Source organism: Dermacentor albipictus, chromosome 8 (assembly GCF_038994185.2).
Source record: "Dermacentor albipictus isolate Rhodes 1998 colony chromosome 8, USDA_Dalb.pri_finalv2, whole genome shotgun sequence".
In the NCBI taxonomy this organism is placed as follows: Eukaryota; Metazoa; Arthropoda; class Arachnida; order Ixodida; family Ixodidae; genus Dermacentor; species Dermacentor albipictus.
In genome coordinates this window covers 117,857,631-117,880,817 of record NC_091828.1, presented here as the reverse complement: position 1 = coordinate 117,880,817, position 23,187 = coordinate 117,857,631, and the positions used below count along the sequence as shown (strand labels likewise).

The 23,187-nt window shown below is 45.9% G+C and overlaps 1 long non-coding RNA gene across 3 annotated transcripts; it reads left to right on the top strand.

The window, feature by feature from the left end:
* The first annotated feature begins 9,766 nt into the window (after window positions 1-9,766).
* On the top strand, window positions 9,767-22,879 carry LOC135910289 (uncharacterized). Of its 3 annotated transcripts, XR_011507766.1 has the most exons (4): window positions 9,767-9,975; window positions 16,024-16,176; window positions 16,300-16,506; window positions 22,744-22,879. It is a non-coding gene; the product is annotated as an uncharacterized lncRNA (long non-coding RNA). The 3 variants fall into 3 exon arrangements; XR_011507767.1 differs by lacking the exon at window positions 16,300-16,506; XR_011507765.1 differs by lacking the exon at window positions 22,744-22,879 and having other exon boundaries at window positions 16,300-16,815.
* The last annotated feature ends 308 nt before the right edge of the window (window positions 22,880-23,187 follow it).

The window sequence follows — 23,187 nt, the reverse complement described above, 5'->3', positions numbered from 1 at the left end:
GCCTTATAGTTGCCGCAAGCTCAAACTGAAAGCTGTAGTTGTCGTTTTCGCCAACGCTTGCCACCATTGTGACATTTGCTAACCTGCTGAACTTTGGCGTGATACGGCGCAGCTTCAAGGCCTCAAATGTGCGGGAATGCTTGATGAGGGCGGCGACAGAGGCGAAACTCTCCTTTCCGATTAAAGAATTGTAAACAACCTCGGCTATGCCTTTGCGAAGGAGTCCAACCTTGTCCTTTTCGGATATTCGAGGACTGAGCGTTTTGCAAAGCTTTAAGATCGCGTCTATGTACGTAGTACAGGTCTCCCCTGGGACTTGAGCGCGATGAAGCAATGTCTGCTCGGCCCGCTTCCTTTTCATGGTGGAATCCCTAAAGCACTCTGCGAGGTGAGTAACGAAGCTGTCCCACGTTGTTAAGGTATATTCATGGTTCTGGAACCACACTAGCGCAGTGCCTGTGAGGATAAGAACCACATTGTCGAGCTGAGCCGTGGAGTTCCAGCCATTGTACTTGCTCACACGCTTGTAGTGGGTGAGCCATTCCTCCATGTCCTCGACGAATTTTCCTGAGTAAGGGCGGGGCTCCATCTGATACATCCAGGTGCCGGTTGTTCACACTGGACCATCCAGAGAAGGCTATTGGTCGCCGCTGTGGGGCATCGGGATCTCAAGTAGTGTTGGAGGCAGTCGAGCGAGGCGTCGGCTCCGGCATGTCACTTGCTGCAGCAGCTCTGTCATCTTGGTCGAAGTACCCAGCACCTTCACCACAAAACTGTTACGGTTAATGCTGAACCGGCTTTACTCAAGGGACGAGATTGATGGTGAAGTCAAGATGGAATCCCGAGGCTGCACCAGCTAACGTCTTCTTCCTCTGCTCCTCACCCGGCTCATGCCGTAGCAATATTAACAAAAATGTTTCCACAATCTTTGGGCATGGGTACGCTCCCCAAAAAATGAAAAATAGGGAAGGTGATTCCAATCTTTAAATCAGGCAATAATAACTTTCCTTGTTTTTATCGCCCTATTTTTCTCACCAGTAACTGTTGCAAAACACTAGAACATGTAATCTACAGTAACTTGGTTAACTTTCTGGAATCAAACTCATTTTTAGCGCGGCTCAACACGGCTTTCGCAAAACATATCCATGTGAAATGCAACTTATGTTTTACTCACACATTGCACCAAATACACCATGCAGTTTGCATATTTTTGGACCCTATAACAGCGTATGACAAGGTCTCACATAGATTACTGTTTCATAAACTAAATCAACTAATTTTAGGCATAGTTTGTTAAAATGGTTTGAATCTTTTCTTACATATCGTTCACAGTTGGTTGTCGCGAATCAGTGCTGCTCTGCTTTTAGCCACGTTTCTTCAGGCATTCCGCAGGGATCGGTTCTTCAACCCCTTTTGTTTCTTATCTATATCAATGACTTGGTGCCTTTCTAAAATATTACGTTCATTTATTTGCTGACAACTGTATTATTTTTCCCGAAACAAGAACTGTTAATGACACTACCCACTTACAGTCCGATCTTGATGCTGTTGCTACCTGGTCCAAAGCATGGATAATGGAACTTAACACTAGCAAACGTACAACAATGCATATTTCTCGCACTAAGATCTCCACATCTCCTTTTTACCTTAACAATGTTCAATTAGAATCAGTCACCTCCTAGAAATACCTTGGCATTCACATTACCACTAACTTAACCTGGAACCTTCACATCGAACATGTAATCAGCAACGCAAACCGCATTTTAGGTAACTTCCATCGTAACTTCCTTAGAGCGCCATCTCATAAGAAGCATATTAAAAATCGGGCCCCTCGGTTAACCCCCTTTCTTCTCATTGATTAGAGCGCCATCGTCACTTAAGCTATTGCTGTACAAAACACTAATACGTTTCAAGCTAGAATACGCATGCTCGATATGGAATCAAATCAGGATAAACTTGTGACGGAAAGAACTGGTTCAAAATAACCCCGTTAGGTTTATTCTGTGTAACTACAATCGAACCGCTAGTTTCACTGCTATGAAGTCTAATCTTACCCTCACATCCCTGTCTGCGCACCTCCAAATTTCCCGACTAACTCTAAAGCTCCCTCCTGCAAACACAAGGGGTAGTGTACACTGATGCGGTAGAGTACCCTGAATGGCACTACGCTGCAGTAGTAGTGAGCGACAAAGGCGAGCTAATCTCCAGCTGTAGCGTAAGACATTCTTCACCAAAGGAGGCAGAGATGGCGGCGATTGCCCTGGCAATCACAAACCCATCAACCATAATAATTATCACCAATTCTAAAACTGCAATCAAAGCCTGTGACACCGGCAAGGTGTCCAAAGAGGCCGGCAAAATTTTGCAGGTAGGCAAGGAGAACGTACCAAACGACCTGATAAGAATAATATGGGCGGCCGCCCATAGTAGACTCACAGGGAACGAGATCGCCAACGAGATCGCCCGAGGACTCATACACCGGGCTCCAGCGCAGGCAGAGTACTCCCTGTACAAAAAGCGAGACCTACCCACATAGAGACAAATTCTAGAAAACTATAGTATGGGCAGGAGAATCCTCCCTCCTACACATAGATCTCCCACAAAGAAGGAAAAAGTAATCTGGCGAGAACTGCAGATGGGTGCCTTCCCAAACCCGTATATTCTACAGAAATGGCATCCTGAGGTGCACGCTTGCAAATGCAACAACTGTGAAAGCATAGCGATCCTAAATCACAGGCTCTGGGCTTGCCCAGCACTAAACGGTTGTAAATAATTTCGATTGATTTTGGGATAATGTTGAGGCGCACTCGCCGCGCCTGTCATGACGCAGCGAAAAGCAGCTCGGCCATGGTGACAAACTTAGTTTGGCGTGTACTGCATCTTACTGCGACAAGTTTGCGACAATTTTTATGGCTCCGCAAGAACTTAAACCTTCATTCAGTACTCATGCTTGTCGAAAATGCGAAAAGCAATAGCCAAGAGTGATAACACGGGAGTGTGTCGCTTGCGCCGGCAGAACGCGCAAAAAACGCGAAGTAGCTCAATTGCAAGGAACTTGTAAGTCGAAAATTCTCTCTTATGCACGACTGAAAACAAGCCTTGCACCCACGCATTTTTCTTGAGTGCGAGTACAAAGAATACTGTGAGCGATCAGCATGGTCTTGTTGAGAGCCTGTGTTGTCACCTCCGTGTATTCGTAGCGTACTGTCTCGTCGATTGTAGCTAAGTTTTTGTGGAAAGGCGCGGTAGACCGTGTACTCGCGCTCTTAAAGTGCAGGAAATTAATCCCGGGGGAGAGGGAAATGCTTGAAAATAGGATCTGTTCGTGGTATGTACGGTATTGTTTGGGATGAGGCCGGTATTTCTAACGCCATTTATAAAAAGTGTACGGCTTTTGTTTGTAATGGCACCAGTTTACCACTTTCGCACAATTCGTCTCTACACACATCATTCTTACGTGCTAATACTAAAATGGCACATGCTTGTAATTTACTTTTTTCAGCTGACTTCGTCCGGTGGAGCTTCGTACGGGAACTGCTGCTCTTACCTGTTGCCACAACGTTGAATGAATGCACAAAAATACCGCAAGGAGCTTTTATATAGAATAACATAACAATTTCCTCATTTCACAAGGTGTCTTGCGTCTTTATGAAATCGCATGTGGCACATATTTGATGAAGGCTTGTGAGGCTCCTTCGCAATAATTATTATTTAATAACAGAACAATTTCGCACAAGAGGCGCGGGATTTAACTGCAGAACCAAAAAGAAAAAAAAACGTGTCGATCAGCCCAGCCGGCATAACGAGTAATAGCTGGCTTTCAAAACGCGCGCGTGCAAAACAGAAACCGCGAGTGCGGTTCATGTATTAAAGGGCCCCTTAAACGGTTCGGACCAATTTCGTAGACCCGTAGGGTACAGCTATAGTTCATCTGTTGCACCACCATTTGTGTGAAACGTCTCACATTAAGAGAACTACGGACGATTACAAGTTACCCTCCTCCATAGTCATGCACTTCCCCCCCGACTCGTTCACCAAGTCATCAGGGCTGAGCTCCATCTTCACTGGCTCTGCGTCATAATGACCCGTCGTGTCGCCACCTTCCGGTTCTCCATAAGTGAGCGCAAGAAGCCTCTCCAAACACTCCGCTAGCTGCTTGGCAGTCGACCCCAAGAGAGAGCTATCGAAGCAACGTGCATTGCGAGCATTCTGTTGCAGCGTCGAACGTGTATGGTATTCGGGTAACCACAGGCGAACTGGGCGTTTCGACGGAACGGTGGAGGCATAAGCTCGAGCTGATAAAGGAACTTTAGCGCAGACGTACGTGAGCTGCCTGATCGGTCTCCAGGGTCGAGCCACCCACTGGCGCAGAGCTTAACAGTCCGAAGAACTAATATTGCTCAAACCAAGCGTAAAACATTTTAAACATTTATAAAAACAACGTGTTAACACTTACATTCCTGCGAAAAATTTACACCAGCAGCACAGAAGAATACATTCCGTTACTGCTGCTGTGTGTGGATGAGCTCTGTGCCACCAGGTGGCTGCACCGTGCAGACCGCTCATGTTTGCGCCTCCGCTCATCCCATGAAACTCCCAGGCCCAGTCAACTTGCACTTCCATTTACCCGAATACCGGACACCGTAAACACTATTGTGGTAGTAATCCTCCGCAGTAAAGTGACGGCTGCAAATACGCAAACGCTGGCACCCATCGGATACCGAGCACGATGCGCTGCAGCCACTCCACTCGTCTGCTTCCTTGCAGAGGGACACGATGTCGCAGCTTCACATATTGGCAGTCGCTACGTTTGCAGTCCGCAATGTAACAAGAGCGAACCATGGTGTTCGCAAAAAGAAAGATCAAAACCAACACTGACCCTGGTGTTCTCGTCAACACGGAGCACATTGTAACACAAGAAGATGACAGTTGCTGCGTGCAGGAATTCCTTAAATTAGTGAGACATTGTTCATGTGCATTCTCTTTCGGTTACATTCCTTTTATAAAAAAAAATTAACCAACATTTCAACTATTACGAGCTCGCCCTACTGACACCAATTGGATGATTTACGTCATATGGGTAGGGGCGGCTGAAAATTCCACCGAGAAGTGTGCTGCGATCAGCAGCGACGTACATTTTTAAAACCTAATAATAAAATACACTCTTTACGCGGAGCACTTAGATGCCTCAATTATTGATCAGAAGGACCTACTCAACGACTCAGCACGTTTGTACAAAATCGTCGAAATCGTTTCAGGGTCCCTTTAACGCAGGCGGCTTAGTGCGCTGCAGTCAATTCAGCCGCTGGGCTCTATAGCAGTGTCCGCTCTTGTTAAATCCTTTCTGCATGCCCATAATTTGGTACGAATTATACGTACAGCTCAATTAAATTTCGCCTATTTACGATCAGCCCGTTCAAACAAAAATGTTAAGGTAAATAGCAAATTTTTCTTAATTAGCGACTAATCACTTTGTATCCTCCGTCACGTATTGGTCGCTAGCACCAACGGCATGTTTACGAAGGGGCAGACATTTTATTTGAAAATTACTTTTAATCAGAGAGCGAACGGGTATTGCTGATATTCTCATTTACATTAGGAGAAAAAAATGTAGCTGGGCAGGTCATGTAATGCATAGGTTATATAACTGGTGGACCACTAGAGTTACAGAATGTGTGCCAAGAGGAGGGAAGTGCAGTCGAGGATGGCAGAAGACTAGGTGGTGCGATGAAATTAGTAAATTTGCGAGTGCTAGCTGGAATCGGTTGTTGCAGCACAGGGGTAATTGGAGCTCTCAGAGAGAGGCCTTCATCCGGCAGTAGACATAAAATAGGCTGATGATAAGGGTGATGACAGAAGCTTCGTATATTCTTCGTTCTCGTATTGGGAGCTGCGATGCCGCGATGTTCGGTCACCTTATCTGCTTATCGTTTCAAGTACAATAGATGGTGGGGCTTCTTCGGCTCCTAAATGTGGAGGCCGCACGCGCGTTTCGAGCAGTGCCGGGAATCTGTTTGGTACAGCGAAAGGGGTGCCAATGTCGGCAACGTGGGTTATGTGCTTAGTCATTTGAGTGATATCGCCCATCTACTTTAGAAAGCATGCGTTCTCGCCCAACAACACTCGAAGCTGAGATAGCGTGGCTGGTACGATGCTAGCATATCACACTTTCCCACTTCCAACTAAACATTATTCTTTAAAATGCTTGAAATATTTTTAAAAAATGGCGCCATCACAGGTGCATGGTCCTGACTTTTGTAATTTTCAGATGGCCAAAGTGCTAAAAAACGTTACAGCATAACTCAACTCACGATGACTGTCAATTGTATTGCAATTAGTATCATCGTACTTCTGAAGCCATCTTTATTTACCATCCTTAGTGGGCAATCAGGGGCTAGCATTGTCTTGGTTGCATCAGATATTTTCCGGGATTGGCCCACATTATTATGGCACCCACTTGCCAAGGTCGCCCATGAGCATAATGGCGACGACAATCGAATGACGTCAAAGGAACAACGAACACCGTATGATGACGACAACATGACAACGACATTAATATTTCTAAATGATGATCAAGGTAAAAACGGCAGCGTGACGACTACAAGACGGGGACAATGTGCATATGGGTTCCGCGTGTCGTAGACAGTATGACGGCAGCGGGAAGAGGAAGCTGGAATGACGATGATGATTGCATGACCATGAGGGCACGACGGTGATGGTATAAGAAATTAATCACGATAGCTTCTGCCTGATGATCAATCAATCAATCAATCAAACCGTTATTTTTAACGACACTTGGGAGTACCTCAGGCGGAAAGTTGAGAACTATGCTAAAAACAAGAATGAAACAACTAATACAAAGAAAAAAATGCAATAATTCCATAGTTGCATTCTAGGGAGTAAAGTAACCAAATCAAAACGTGTACACATGACGGAAATAAGCATGCACTAAATGCCCAAAGTTATCAACCATTCCAAAATGATATGGCATAAATCAATCGCGCAACGAGAGCGATGTCCTAACCACGGTGGCATAATGACGTGTATATGACGAGATTAAATATATAATAAAATGAAAAAGGAATGACGTCGAGGTAACAGACGCAAATTCCGTATGAAGCCGCGAAAGTAAGAACAGAGGCCAAGGAAGCTCCAGAGCTATGTTACGGAGCAAGGTTTGGGAAAATCAGCAACTGCACGGAGCTTGGCGGCGTTAGGAAGAATGCTTCCTTTAAATTCTACATGGGCAAGGATGGGGAGCTCACTGGTGCGAAATCGGCTCTTCTTCAAGTTGAGCTCTAGGCCAGCGTCAGTTAGGCATTGTAACACTTTCTTTAGCCTACAGAGATTGGTGGAATAATCGGGCGGAAAAATAGCCACATCATATTAGTAGCAGAGGCTCGCTTTCAACTTGAGACCACGCTAAAGGTTGTCCATGCATCCTACGCTCAAATGTTGCGGTAATGCTGCAAAGCCCAAAAGGCCTGTTAGGAAGTTCATTTGGGCCATCCGGTGTTACAAAGGCCATACTAGGTTGGTGTTCTGCTGCCACGGGGACTTGCCAATAGTCGCTGCGCAAATCGGTAAGGAAAAACTCCGTGCCTAGGAGGCACTCAAGGGCATCGTAAATTCTTGGCGGTAGGTAAACATCTTTACGAGTAATTTTGTTAAGGCGATGGTATTTGACACAGAATCGAATCGATCCATCCTTCTTCTTATCAAGAACCACTGTAGATGCCCAGGGGTTATTTGAAGGCTAAATGACACCATGATTAAGCATGTCAGCGACTAGGTAGTCGAAAACACAACGCTCTATCGCGGATACGTGACGTGGTCTGTCGCAGTGGCGCACTGGTGCGGCGTAAGGGAACTTGCGAGTGGTTAAAAGAACATAACTTTTCGAGAATGCGTAGAAGCTCGGCGCATTGGGAAACAGTCAACGTGTCGGCAATGGAGCTATCTAGAGCAACGGGCTAAGTAAGCTCATGCGCGTGTTAAGGGCAAGATATAGTCCGGCGTAACGGCGCGGTTAAGCGACGTCGGTGAAAAGCGCGCACTCTACAGTCCGGCGTCCCGGCGTACCCGGCGTGCTTAGGCGCGCTTGTAAAGCCCCTCAATTTTCCAAAAGTAGCGCCATTCTTAGAACATTCCGCCACCCCGCTCACCCAGGCGCTTCCTCCTCCACTCCTCCTGTCGCCCCAGCCTCCTCCGCTCCCCCATTGGCCAATCTGTGTCACGTGAAAGCGGGCCCCGCGCTTTTGTATATTTTTTTCTTTCCGGCGCAGAGCAGGCGCCGCGCTTTTGTATATCTTTTCTTTCCAGCGCGCTGCGACCCCCAATCTTGGGCCTGCGACCCCCATTTTTGGGCCTCCGCGACGAAGTACGGCAGGCGGTTTGAAGGAGCGCGGTAGTTTTACACAATGTGTTAGGGCCGAGTGCTTAATTGCGATGCCGTGCTGCTGCGCCTACGGTTGCCACAACAGACCCAGTGACGGCAAAAAGCTTTTTGTTTTACCATCCGCCGGGCGCAACGCAAAACGAAGAAAAGTGTGGATTCACAAGATCGGGCGGGCTGACTTCGAGCAAGTGGCAAAGAACGCGCGGCTTTGTTAAGTGACACGGCTCCTCCAACCTCTTCTTTTGACGCCCGTGTCAAAACGGGCCCGTGTCCAGTGCATTGGGGGTGCGTTAAAGAACCCCAGCTGCAAAAAAAATTAATCCAGAGCCCCCATTATGGCGTGCCTTATGAGATCGTGGTGTTGGGATGTAAAACCCAAGAATCAACTTTTCTTCTGTCTTGTGTGCCTTGACTGTTCCAGTTAACGCAACACTGCATCCTTGTGAAAACTTACAACGCAAAAGAATACAGACGCACGTAGTATACAGAGATAAAATTAGCACTTCAACAAAAGTGTTGCTGGTGCCAATGAGGGAGGGGGATAATTATTTTCTGAACCTCTTTCCAGTTGTCCCATCAAGTTCCTTCTTTCTTTTCTATCAAATTCTAACCATTTGCACTGTAATAAATAAATAACGATTTCATATGCTGGTAAGTTGTTAAAATTATCTATACCGCCTATGTGTGAAAACGTTGCTCATGGCCACCACAACCTGTGCATGAGCTACGTACATCTGTAAAAGGCGCGGAACAGAAACGGCCCTGCTGCCAGGCATTGCTGACCGCAGACAGTCGGAATCTCTCACGCGCCGGCCGAACAAAAGCATCCTGCAGGTACGTAAATTAACCTATATACGAAACCACGTGCACATACTTTCGCGCTGTCAAAACCTGAAACTCTGGTAATTACTCGCGTGTCTGAGCACACCGCGTGCTTGTGTCGTGTTTCAGCAACACGAACTTTCAACGTGCGCGCGCTTTACGCCTTAAATACGCCTTGAATAATGGTGCTTTTCTCTATTTCTTCCGCAAATCCGACACGACATTCTTAAGGCCAGTTACCGACTGACAAAGCAAGATCTAGATTGAAAAAACTGCTCCGCAGGACTCGAACGAACTTTTCCGCAGATTTCCTCCCGTAGCGTGTTAGCCGTCGTCTGCTACGGCAGGCCCACTGCCGGCGGCGCCACCGTCGAGGCCGCGCCGAGCGGAGGAGGAGAGAAGTGAATGGCGCTACTTTGGGAGATTGAGGGGTTTTACGCGCTTGGCGAGCACAGCGCCGCCGGCGCGGACGTAGAGCGTGTTCTATTTCACGCGGCTGCCGCTAGACCAGAATGCACTGCGCGCTGCAGCGGCAGCGAGCAGAAGGCAGAATGGCGGCCTGCGGTGCGCGTACTGACAGTGCGGCTGTGGTTTTTTGAACATCCGTGTGGGATGACAGCGCGAGTGAGGACGCCTGCTTGAAGCGATTTGCAACATTCCATGTGTATACGATGTGAAACGCATGGATCACCGCGACACAGAGCGCAAGAAGAACGCGTGGGAAGCTATACGAAAGCAGTGTGGTCTCGCCACAGGTAAGCTGCATTTCGCAGCTCCTGTACTAGCTGGTGGTAGTCGCCGAGTTGAAGGCGCTTGTCGAATAGCTTTCGCATGTACATACATGGTCCGCTTCCGTTTTTGACGTAGCCGTAGTACTAGCAATATGAGTGCGATGTTCTGGCTGTCAGGCACGGCGGCCGCATTTCGATGGGGGCGAAATGCGAAAAACACCCGTGTGCTTAGATTTAGGTACACGTTAAAGAAGCCCAGGTCAGAAAGAAAGTGGTTTTCGCACGTAAAACCTTATGTTTTTTTTTTCTGGCTGTCAGGACAAGTTAACGCCATCCCGCAAAAGTTTTCATTTTAGCGCACAAACAGCGCGCGGAACGAGAAGCGCGCGCGCTACCCGAACGACGCGCATGCGCCATGTAAACAGCTGTTCGCCGCGGCGCAGTTGCGCTCCCTGACGCACAGATGGCGCCAGCCCCGAGCTGCGCGCGCACGCCGAACTCTAGAGGAAGCAAATTTCTTGCACCCCTGGCGTCGCTAACGCAGCGTATCCGACTTCGCTTGCCGCGGCCTGGCGCGCCGAGAACGCCGGACTATATCTTGGCCTTTACAGTCCACTTCGGCGACCTCATGAGTGGCGATGGAACCAGTTGGCATGTCAATGACGGCAGCGGGGTCGACACACTGGACGCGGCCAACGTACACTCCACGAAGCAAAGTGAGAGGACATGATAATTGGTTCAAACGAGTGGTCTGCTGACTCCTGCATCAACTTCTAAAAGGGCAAAACGCAGCGGGGAACATTTGCGACGAACTAAAATGGCACACGGCGTAAACAGTGCACTTGCATCCGCAACAATGTTGCATGTCACCACGGCAAGGGCAGATGAGTGCGGTGGAATCGGAAAGTCTTCGGAAACAAATGTTTTATCTTCAGCTTCACGAGCATCAAGAAGCGGGGCGTTGCAAAGGGTTTGAAATTACACTTCAGCACGAACACAGTCGATGACGGCCCTATTTAGTGGAAAGCAATTCCCTGCCAAAAAGAAAATTGTGACAGCAGGTCTATAGCACCAATTATTTGACAATGTAGAGGAGGCCCTTAATCCCAATGCGAGCACTACAAGTAGCCCCGTGCGTGATGCAGTCTGCGCTGGTAGTACGAAGTGATATATTTGACAGTGGCATCGTAACTTTTGGCAGCAAACGGGAAAATGTGGCACCAATAACTGAAAACGTGACACCAGTGTCGACGAGGGCGAGTGCAGCTACACCTTTCACATGTACGTCAATAACATTAGTCGGGGAAGGGCCTTGGTCTTGTTGTGGGCGACGTGCAGTTCCTGCCTCTGAAACTGCGGCGATTATTTTTTCCCCTTCCGGCTAGAGGGATGACGGCGCATCGGCGAAAGCGAGCACTGTCGAGGCGATGGTGAAAGGCGGTCAAGAAGAGGGCAGTGTTCGGAGTGTTTATATATCTCGACGAGGTTTCGAAATTCAGAGAACGATGGGCATGGCGAAACATACGGAGCAGGCTCGAAGCTACTGTGTTTTAAATGTGCGCAGTGCCAGCAATATTGAGCGCCGTAGCCGGCTCAATATTGCCTTTTCGTCGGCTCTTGCAAGTTTATTGAAAAGGGGAATCGCAAAAGCTGCCTTCCGTAATACACTGCAAAAGTCGTGCGTACACGAAATAGTCTTTGGAGGTGAGGTACATCGGCTTTTGCGGACTGGTTTTCCGAGCGTCCTCCTGGTACAAGCTAGCGGAAGACAGCTGAAATGCACCAAAGAAAGAAGACACGCAAAACGAATATAAATACTTCAAAAATGGCTCTCATTCCCCATGTGCTCGGGGACTCCCATAGATGGAAGAAGGCCGTGGGAATTGTGGGTGTTTCGGTTGTTTTTTCAGCCCCAAGAAAGCTTAACGCCCTATGCAGAAGGGTTAACCAAGACAACCCCCACAAAAAAGGGTGCGACAAGTAAAATCAGGAGCCCCTCACCAACTGCATCACAAGTTGGTTGGTTGGTTAGTTGGGGTTTAATGGCACTAAGGCAACTAAGGCCATGCTGCTCCAGTCACAAGACAAAAGGAAAGGCAAGGTTAGAGAAGGCAAACCTGCCTTCCATTATAGTTCGCATAAATAACCAGTTTTTTCTAAAAAGTGGAACAGGTTATTAAATGGCACTAGCGGGTCATCTGCCAGTAATAGGGCAGGGTGTAAAGGTATATGTAAATTATATAGGTTGTGTAAAAGCTTCCATTGCTGTGTATCAAACTGTGGACATGTTATAAGGGTATGAACTACTGATTGCATTTTTCACAAGTAGGCGGGTTTTCTTTTCGGAGGAGAAAGTTGTTTGTTAAATGTGAGTGTCCAATCCGGAGTCGACACAGGATCATCTCGTAGAACCGTTGCTGGTGAGTGCACGACTTCCACTCACCAATTACGGGTTTAGTAAAATGCAGCTTGTTGCTTAAGCAATGGTCCCATTCCTGTTGCGATTTTGACGTCAAGGCTTTCCTAATCGCCGTGATACTATCCCGATATGCAAGCGCCGTGTTTCTTATGTATTTGCGCGCTGCCTTTGACGCACACATATTCGCTACTTCTTTACCCGGCATACCAACATGGCTTGGTACCCAGCAAAACCTAATTGACTGGCCGTATTTGTTTAACGTTAGCATGTTTAAAATATTCCCTATCAGGGGTTCACATTCAGATTTCGCGTGTAGAGCCTTCAGTGTGCTTAATGAATCAGTGTATATTACTGCGTTTTCGTGTTGGTCAGCAACGCTCTTTTTAACTACAGTCCATATTGCGTAGACTTCGGCTATATAGACAGAGGCATGTTGTGGTAATCGAATACTTATTTCCCAATGTTGTGTTACGGCCCCCATACCCACGTGTTTTTTTTCACTTTAGAGCCATCGGTGTGAAATTCCATGTAATTTTGGTATTTCGAAATTCTTTTATAATATGTTCGTGAGGGGTGTATTTCTTCTTTAAATGTGTCAATGTCCAGTCACATAACGGTTCAAAATCGTACCACGGGGCCAAACGCTGTGGCTTTCTGGCATCCTGGAGGACTTCGCGAGCAATGTCATAATCCCGAACATATTGCTCATATCGCAGGACAAGCGGCCTAATCATGTTCGGTTTGTTTGTATAGCGTAAGCGTGCATTACACTGCGTGACATTGTTGAGGCATATGTGTTGTGGTGAGGACTGAATTCTGATATGTAAGAAAAAGTTAGTAGTACTCTGCGCTGCGGTAAAGGGGGTTCATTACAGTCAACATATAAGCTCTGCACAGGCGATCTTCTGTAAGCACCAATTGCCAGTCGTAGTCCAATGTTATGAACTGGGTCAAGTCGTCGGACGTAAGATAGTCTGGCTGAGCCACATATGATGCTGCCGTAGTCTAATATGCTACGCACCAAAGTGCGGTAGATACATCGCAGGCATTTACGGTCAGAGCCCCAGCACTTTTATCAAATATAACACCCAGAAACTTGTGTTCTTGTTTTGCCGGTAATGTGGATTCTTGTAGCTTAAGCATGGGATCTGGCTGTAGGTCTCTTTTTTGTGAAAAGACAACACCAATAGTTTTTTCAGTTGACAAGCGAAAACCGTTTTCAGACGCCCGCTGCATTAGTTTGCTTAATGTAATTTGAATTTGCCTTTCGCAGGATGTCAGGTTCAATGCACGACACGCAATTTGCAGATCATTCACATATAATGAATGCATTACAGAAGATGGAATTACCTTATTGACCGAGTTCATTTTCACCACAAATAATGTTGTGCTGAATACGCATCCTTGTGGCACACCGTTTCTCTGAATAAATACGCGGGACAGCACCGTTCCTAAACGCACTTGGAATGTTCGGTCAGACATGAAATAGGCTAGACATTTAAGCATTCCACCGCGGATCCCTAGATCCGCTAAGTCACCTAAAATACCAAGCCTCCATGTTGTGTCGTACGCCTTTTCTAAGTCAAAGAAAACAGTGAGACAATATTGCTTGTGTAGAAAGGCCGCACGTATCTCGTGTTCTAGCCTAACTAGGTGAGTTGTTTTAGAGCAACCTTTCTTGTACCCACACTGGTAGTTATCTAGCAGGTTCTCTGCTTCAAGGACGTATGTCAATCTTATGTTGATGATGGCTCCATAGGATTTTGCAAGACAACTTGTGAGTGCTATGGGTCTATAACTGGTTGCTGTTGTGGGATGTTTTCCAGCTTTCAAGAATAGGATATTGATGGCTTTATTCTACTTTTCGGCATTTTTCCCGTTTCCAAGATTATATTTTAAAAAAAACGAAGCAAGGTTTCAACTGCATTAGGAGATAGATGAGCGAGCATTGCGTAATGTACTCTGTCCGGAGCGGGTGCTGTTTTTTGCAAGTAGTAAGTATTCTGTTGATTTCTGGAAGTGTTAAAGCGGAAATATACAGTCTTTCTGAACTTCCTGTGGTCGGAAGCTTTAGTTTTCCTGCTAACTGCTTATGTTTTACAAATGTAGCAGAGTAGTTCTCTGAGCTTGATATATCATGGAAATGTTGACCTAATATGCCTGCTTGTTCTTCTATACTTGTTTGCATGTCTGGAGGTGATAGTATGGGGATAGTGTAAGAAGCGTAGTCACCTCTAAACATACGAACCTGATCCCACATTCGTTTGAATGTTATTGAGCTATTTATAGACAAGACATAATTTTTCGAAGACTGTCTTTCGGCTTGTCTGCGCGTGTACTTGGCTTTCGCTTTTGATTTCTTGAAAGAGAGTAGATTTTTTTGCGTAAGGTATCGCCGAAAAATACCCCACGCCTTGTTTTGTAGTTTTCTTGTTTGCGTACATTCCTTCGTCCACCAGGGTTTCAGGTTTTTTCTTAGGAAGCCAGAGGATTGTGGGATTGTATACTCTGGTGCAGCGAGTATGCAGGCGGTGAGCTTATCATTCATTTCGTGCATAGTTAACTCTTCTGTTATTTTATCCAGAGTGGCCTCTTCAGTAAAGAGAGGCCAGTCTGCTAGACGGAGTTTCCAACAGTGTGGTCTTAATGAAATGGTAGCAAAAGGAGATGTTCTTTTAATAATAGCAGGCATATGGTCACTACCTTAGGGGAGGTCAATAACATTCAGTTGAAAATCGCCAAAGAGCGATGGAGAGCACAGTGCCAGATCTAGGCAACTCATAGCTCGTGTGCTTGGGGAGTAGTAAGTTGCCGCACCAGTGTTTAAAACACATATGTCATTTGTTGGAACAAAATCTTCAAGCGTTTGACCCCTGCTGTCAGTAGTTTTACTGCCTCATAAAGTGTTATGCGAATTAATATCACCGCCTATTAAATATGGTTCAGTTAGCTGGTTTAAAATTAACTCTAGGTCTCTTACGGTAAAATGTGAATGCGGCGGAATGTATACTGAACAAATGGTGATGGCTTTATGAGCTAAAACGGTGACAACAACAGCTTCTATCTGACTAGTAATAGGAACTTCTCTGGCTACAATACGACCCTGCAGAACAATAGCTACACCACCTGACAGCCGGTTCGTCTGCGTACGGTATCGACGTACAACTGTGAAACGTTTTAAAATATTTTTGTATTTTTCACATAGGTTTGTTTCCTGTGAGCCTAATGCCACGGGAGGGCAGTTTAATAACAGGTCTTTTCTGTCACCTAAGTTATGTTGGAGACCTCTACAATTCTAATGGGTCATAAAAGTCATTATAAACTTGAAAGGTAGAAAATAACGAGTGAATAGATATTAACGAGTGAATGGGAGATAAGAAAGATGTTAGGTAACATGGATCTGAAGAAGGGAGATACAATGGAGGGATAACCCTTAGGTTATCGCCTTCTTATTTTGGGTGGTTATTGGGATTTTGTCCCTCTTACCGCGCTTGAGAGCGCTTGTCCTACGGTGTCGATGACACCGGGGTTTTGGTTACGACCTCCATTGCTCTCATTGAGGCGCTGGAGGAACGAGAGTTTGGCACGGAGACACGTGTACCGGGCCTTGAAGTTCGCTTGACCTTAGCGCCCTGCGGGACTGATGTCTTCAGGGCCTCTGCAGATGATGGGACAGCACTGGCTGCTTCCACCACGGGGGCGAGCAGCGTCACTATGGGACCACTGTGCGTGGGCACGCAGGACTCCTCAGGCCTCTGTGACAATGCCGCCACCTTCGTCACGTCGGCATAGCTGCGTCGCGAAAGGTACGATAGTCGCTTTCTGGCTTCAAAAAATGAGATTTTTTCTTTAACAGTTAGTGCAGTTACTTTTTTTTCTTTATCCAGCAAGGGCAAGACCGCGAGTAAGTGGGATGGTCTCCCTTGCAGTTAGCACAAAGTGGGGAAGAGGTACAATCGTCAGTTTGGTGATCGTTGGAGCTGCACTTAGCACAAGTTGTTCATCCTCGACATGCATGCGAAGCATGTCCGAACCTTTCACATTTGAAAGATCGTCTTGGGTTCGGCATATATGGTCTAACATTTACCTTCACATAACCTGCATCCAGCAAGGCAGGCATTGCACTTGTTCCGAAGGTAAGTATAACATGTTTTGTGATGATTTCTTGGTCGTTCCTGCGCATGACAATTCTTTGACCTTTGGTAACATTTTGTTCCTGGAAGCCTTCCAGCAGTTCTTCGTCGCTCAAGCCAATAAAGTCTTCCTCTGATATCACACCCCAGCTCGTATTTGGCCTTCTGTGCGGTGAAATTATCACTGTTGCGCTACCAATTCTGGTAAGTTCTGTGAGCTTTCGCGCTTGATCTTTGTCATTTAGTTCTAGGAGGAGGTACCCGCTAGACATTTTTGAGGCTTTGTATGTAGGTGCGATTTTTCTTTTAGACACTTGGCCACTAGGAATGGAGAGAGCTTTCTCACTGGTACGTTGTTTTCGCTGTGCAGTAGATAGAGCTTGGGAAATGATGGAGCATTGCTCCGAAAAGAGAACTGGAATGGTACTTCGGTGCGGCATCTTTTCAGACGCCGATCATAAACAACAGAGGCTTGAACTGCCATAGGAAAATGTGTATGTTCGGCAACAGCGCCGACCGCCCACCACGGAGCCCAACAAGGGGACGCGGCGCTACCCAAGGTAGGATAGCCACACAAGGTTAACCCTTACCGCCGTGGAGAAAGGAAATAAATGGAAGAGAGAAGAAGACAGGAATGATCAAAAAGTGACTGATAACGACGAAGGTTTGAGGAGGGAGGGACAGGAAGAGGTGACTGCCAATTTCCCCCGGGTGGGTCAATCCGGGGGTGCCGCCTACGTGAAGTACAGGCCAAAGAGGTGTGTTGCCTCCGCCGGGGGGCCTTAAAGGTCCGAACACCCGGCATCGGCTCAACTCCCAGGATCCCCCTTTCCTCGGACACGGCTAAGCCGCACACGGCTACACGCGGGAGGGTCCAACCGTCATGTGCTCGGATACGTGGTGTCGCAACACACCAAACGCCTGCTTACGCAGACGCCCCTGCGGGGTGCATCACAAGAGTCGTTGATGAAATTCCCCCAAGTGCGGGCACTCCTACATGGGACAAAGGGGCCGCTACCTCAATGATCGCCACCGGGAGCACGCTAACAACATAAAACAAAAATACAGCAGCAATCTTCCTCTGCATTGCAGGTCTTGTAGATGCATTCCCTGTTTTAGAAAAGTCACTGTCATCCAAAAGCATGCTGACCAGCGACGCGTGAAATTATCAAAGCATTTGCCACCATCCAACGATGTCCTTCATGCATTAGTTCACCATCCATCCAGTTATTAGACAACGAAATCACGTATTTGCAAATTTAACGAATATTCGCCCACCTGCCATCTCGAGTCATTCTTTTCATGTTTTCACGGCATATATGTTTTTGCTGTTACTTCACTGCCTATATATTCTGCGCTCGCGCAATAAACACACTTCTTTGAAGTCGGCGCTTGTGTCGTGTGCCCCTTTTCTGTGTCCCGTTTATTGAGCTAAAGAATGATTATGTAAATGGCAGCAATTTAAATGCAAAGCAAGTAAGCCTAGCGTTCTCATTGGGACAAAGCTTCAATTATTTTTGACTGGTGAGATAAACGAGATATTCGACAACACATCGTCCGACTTTTAGATTCGACACACCATTCTGTCTTCCTCTATGTTTTGTTACATTCAATCCCATATGATTTCTATGCTGCGAAACACGCCAGAAAAAATCAATAAACGTTAGATCAGCAACACATATTTTGAGATCTGCTTATACAGAGAAGCTATAGTCTCCCTTTACATTGCACAAAATTCGCTGTTTCACCTTGCAGGCGATGAAATGAGTGCAAAGCAAAGAAATAGAAGTTTTCTCGAAGTAACGACGCTGATTTGTGGGCATGGTAGGTTGCTGCAAGCGTTCGCTTACTAAACAAGTGTGGTGCGATGTGCTCGGAGACAAACTCGAACTGAGGTAACTCGATGACTCTAAGTATTCATTTGTCACACGCAAGCGTGATAAGCAACGCCGGCAGCGGGACGGGCGAACGTGCTGTCGCTCTCTCCAGGGTTTCAACTGTGCCACGCATTGGAAACCTGTATTAGATCATCTAACCTACAGCGCTCTGCACGCGGGAGGACAGCGCACCTCAAGCTCTAGAATCCTCGGATACGCTTGCACTCACGCCCGCAACAAATCTCGGGACCTTGAGCGTAATAACTGAACCCATAGCAGGGCCTTCAGATCAGCCCGCGGTGCTTGGTCGAATTTTTCGCAGTGTTTCTGCGAATAAAGTGCATGACATGCCTGCGGCATAGCCATAGAGAGCTACAGCTCAGTGGGTTTACAGGACAGCGGGCCCACCGGGCGAGTGGAGAAGCACTGGGCACGGGCGGTACGCTGGGCGGTCAGCATGTTTACGAAGCGGGCCCCTCGTACTTAAAGTAGGCAATAGTATTTGGAATTAACAGGACACAAAGAAAGGAATAGGGGGCCTGACAAACGAAGTGCCAAGGTGAAATTAAAAATTTGCTTGTTATTAATAAGCTTGCCTCGTAAAAGATTAATAAGGTGATTCGGATAGCAGCGGTGGCGTTCCCGCCAGGTGCAACAGTGTTGGAGCTCCAATGTCTTGGTCGAGTAACAATAATCGCCCCTCCCTGCGTTCGAAGAAGCTGAACAAGTAGTTAGCTTGCAAGCAGAACTACGACTCCGAATGCGCATGATCGTGACATGTGCGTGAAGGTATGCGTGTCGTTGTGGCGATAATGGTTAGAAAATCCTTGTGATTTGCTCGGAGGCACAGGTTCAATGACACCAATACGCACAGATTTTTTTTTTATTTAAGAGTACTGAAATGATGTCAGATATGGACGTACCTCTAACCTCCACATTCAGAAATGCATCTTCAAGCTCATGCTTGACTTGTTACAAAAGGCGCCTCGAGGGAACGCGCCCAAGGCGCTAATTGCGTTTCTTTTGGTGCATTCACGTCAGGTTTCATTGCCATCAACTTAAGCGAGGAATTTCAGTGAAGATGCCTTTCTGAATACGGGGCTAAGTCCCCGAAATAAGCCACGTAATGCTTTGCAATGAGTACTCTCACAAACCGTACTGAAGCAACTTCTGCGTTGCCAAGAAATAATATTGTACTGCTGTGCTTTCTGATTTCTTGTTGCTCTGCGCAATATATGTCCATTTGTTATGCATAATTACGAAAACTGAATTTTAGATTATGTATATGCCAGAAACTTTTCAGCATATTACTCCATAATTCTCTCGACTCCAGCAATTTTGCTGTATTTTTTCACAGGGTCAACGCTAACAAAACCCTGACAGGTGCTCACGGCGCAAAGAAATTTGCTACACGGCTACTTATCCTAACATCAGTCCAGGGACAAACTCTGGCGTGACCGAGAGCTTCCAGTCTTTTGGCTACTATGTGACCCAGTTTTCCTCAATAAATTTTGAAATCGCGTTTTTTATCATGGCATTTCTGCCGCTTCTAATAACATACAAACATGGTCGCAGTATAATTACCGTATTACCTTTAAAGAGAAATCAACAAGTGATACCCGACAGTACATCATTCCTCCTGGTTTCACTAGACATGAGATTTGCGCGCCGTTCAGTATGCTGAAAGCGTAGAACCCAGATTTTTTTAGCTAAAATAATAAATAACAATTCCCCACGCTCCAGTCCCTCTTCTATCCTGTTAACTCGCCTACTACCAGCAAAATGCGAGCCGTGGAATCATCGATGCTTTTAGTGTTTTCAACGACATCTTGAAAAAGGCACCCTTCCTGTTTTGACAAAAGCTTGTGGCAGAACCTGTTTCGAAATGAACGTGGACTTAAATTTTTAGCATTGAAACAGCCAGCGATGCTGCACGCCCAAACGCGTCATGCTTGGGCGTGTTAGAACACCGTGTTCTAGGCTGTCGTTACTAAACATGATTAAACGGACTGAGGACACAGACCAGTGAGGTGCTCAGCGTGGTAACGTGATGCTTGTATTCTCCACATTCGTAAGTTTTTTGCGCCTAAAATTTTTGAGATCCTTCCCTGTGACCGACCACCTTACTGATCTGTAAAATGATGGTGAGCACTTCTTTGTGACTTGCAGTGTTGAACCCTGCCTGAATTACCAAGATGATTATGATTGTTATATTTGTTCATGTCGTCATCGTTTGTGGGAGAGCAGTGTAGATGCGCGGCTTTTTAGTGCCCTACTTTTAGCTTCTTGTTATAGGCTTCACTAAACATTTTTTACTGTGGTGATGGCTTTTCTATCAGCAACACAATAAACTTTCAAGCGTTTGCAGTTTTCCAATTGCTATTTTCGCTTGTGTTATAGGGACGGCAAATAATCTGCAATGAGAGCAGTCTTCTGGCAGAATAATTTTAGTATATATTACAGTGAACAAAATTAGGGGCACGCTGATATGTTTCCCAGAGAAAAGAAATGATTCCCCATTTGGGAGTTGTCACTCCTTGTCGTGAAGTCGACAAGCAGGGCTACTTCCCATTTCCCTTCCCTTGACAGTGTTTGGTTTGCATTTGTGAGTGATTTCACGTTGGTAATTGTTTATACGCTGGCTTGACAGACAGACGCCAAGCAATGATAGGTCTAATAATTGGGAATACAGCAATTTAAAAGAAACACGGCAAAAAAGTGACCGTGGCTCTTCACCCACGCTGTGTTTCCGAACCCTAAATACTAGTATTAGACATTGTTCTGACAATAGAAGCTATCTATCTTTACTTATTTATATGGAACCAAGTCAGTAGAGAAATTTCCTTTTGTATTGCATGGACGATAAACAACAACATTTAGCCAGTTTCGACGGCCAGGGCTAGTATTTTTGTAACAATTCTGTCAATCATATGTCCAAATAAGGCGCAATTTTCACTCATGAGCATGACACATAAGCTGCATTTTTGTTCAGACACGTCGTAGGTACTCCACACTGATAGTCACAGGGATGCCGCGTACATGCTTTCTCCTATTTTACATATAAGAGGCCTACAAACAAACGCACCATGGACAAAATAAAGGAAATTACTTCTACTTAATAATTGAGTTAAAAATGATAAATCAATGCAAATGAAGGTGGAGGAAAAAACAACAAAAAACAACTGGCTGCAGGTGGTATACTAAGCCACATCTTCGCCTCACGCGTGAAATCGTCTTATCATATAAGCTACCGCAAGGCAGTTTTCCCATCCACTTTCTAGTATATTTATGTTTTACTAATAGAACTTACCGTGGGTGAGTTAGCCAGCGCCACCACTCGCAAACCTTGGCGGCGGTTGTGGAACATTATATCTGACGCAGGCATAGCGAGTGAGTGACCTACTTTCGCTACCGGCAATTGGTCAATAAGCACACAAATGCTCCCTGAAGGCACAAATTTTGCCGGATTCTGGACCCTTGTGATGCTAGGCATTCGGGACCCTCGGTGCTAGCTAAACTCCCTGGGTTAGTTCTAGTAGTGAAACATAAATACCCCAGATAGTGGATGGCAAAACGGAGCAGCGGCACCTCATTTGACAAGAGCACCACACGTGTAATGCGAAAACGTGGGTTCGCATCCCACTGGTGGCCAGAATAATTTTAAACTACTTTCATTTCTATTATTTATCTTCTTTTTTGTTGGCTCGTTGTGATATCGATAATAAAAGTTGGGACCCTCGGCTCCTTTTATTCTAGTTTACTCCTATTTTAGTCATTTTGGCCGAAGAAACCTTGTTCAAACTTCAAAGGTTGACAATTTGTTTCAATGAAAATAAAGTGGTATACTTTCTTTTTTTATAGCTAAACAAATATAGTTTTCAAGGTGAGTGTAAGAGTCTATGATGTCAGCGCAATTTGGCAGGGAAACTTACGCTCTGTGCCAGCGCCTGCCTTTTTTGGCTCCTTTCTGGATTTAGTTACTTTTCTCGTTGTAACAGTGCAAGATTTGCAACTGAATAATCATGATTGACTAGAAAACTCAGTAACACTCTCACAGTTCGCTTTGCGTTTTCCATGAACACTCCCATTCTTCTGCATGTGTGTTTTTGCCGATGTAGGCTTTGGCCTTCACTAATTTCGTAATGATCAGCAGTTGTGTAGTGCGCAATTGTTTGCATAATGAGAAAAACATAGCATGTTCGTTGTGCATTGCGTGAACTATTTTACGAAAGAGCGATGTGACTTATTTCACGCTGAAAAGTTCCAGTCGCATCTTTGATGTTGTAGAAAAGGTATTTAGTATATGCTGAGTTGTGTAGTATCTAGGGATGAAATATTACAGTTTGCTGAACTCATTTTGCAGATGGAAAGGGACGCTAAAGCAGTACCATTCATGGTGGATCGAAATACCTGCACCAATGCAGAACTGGGCAACGTACTTCAGTCTGCAGCCCTGCTCAGCACAACATGTGCAAAGAATAAATGTTTTTTTAGCACGGCCGAAAACGACGTCGTTTATTTACCTGCATAATACGCATAGCCCCTGCACACGACGCGCAAGCAAAGCTACGCTCTTCTGGCATGTGTGTGCCTTGCATGCTCAAGATCACGTTCTTAATTTCCAATATTATGATAGTTTGCGGTAAAGATACGCTCCTCTAGTCGACTAATTAATACGAAGCCTTGTGTTAATGGGTGATACACCCATTTAGCAAAATACTGCCGAGAACTACAGAGACGTAGGAACACTACAAACAGTCCACTTAGAAGGAAGAACAGAAAACGTAAGATCCTAATAGCAGATGGC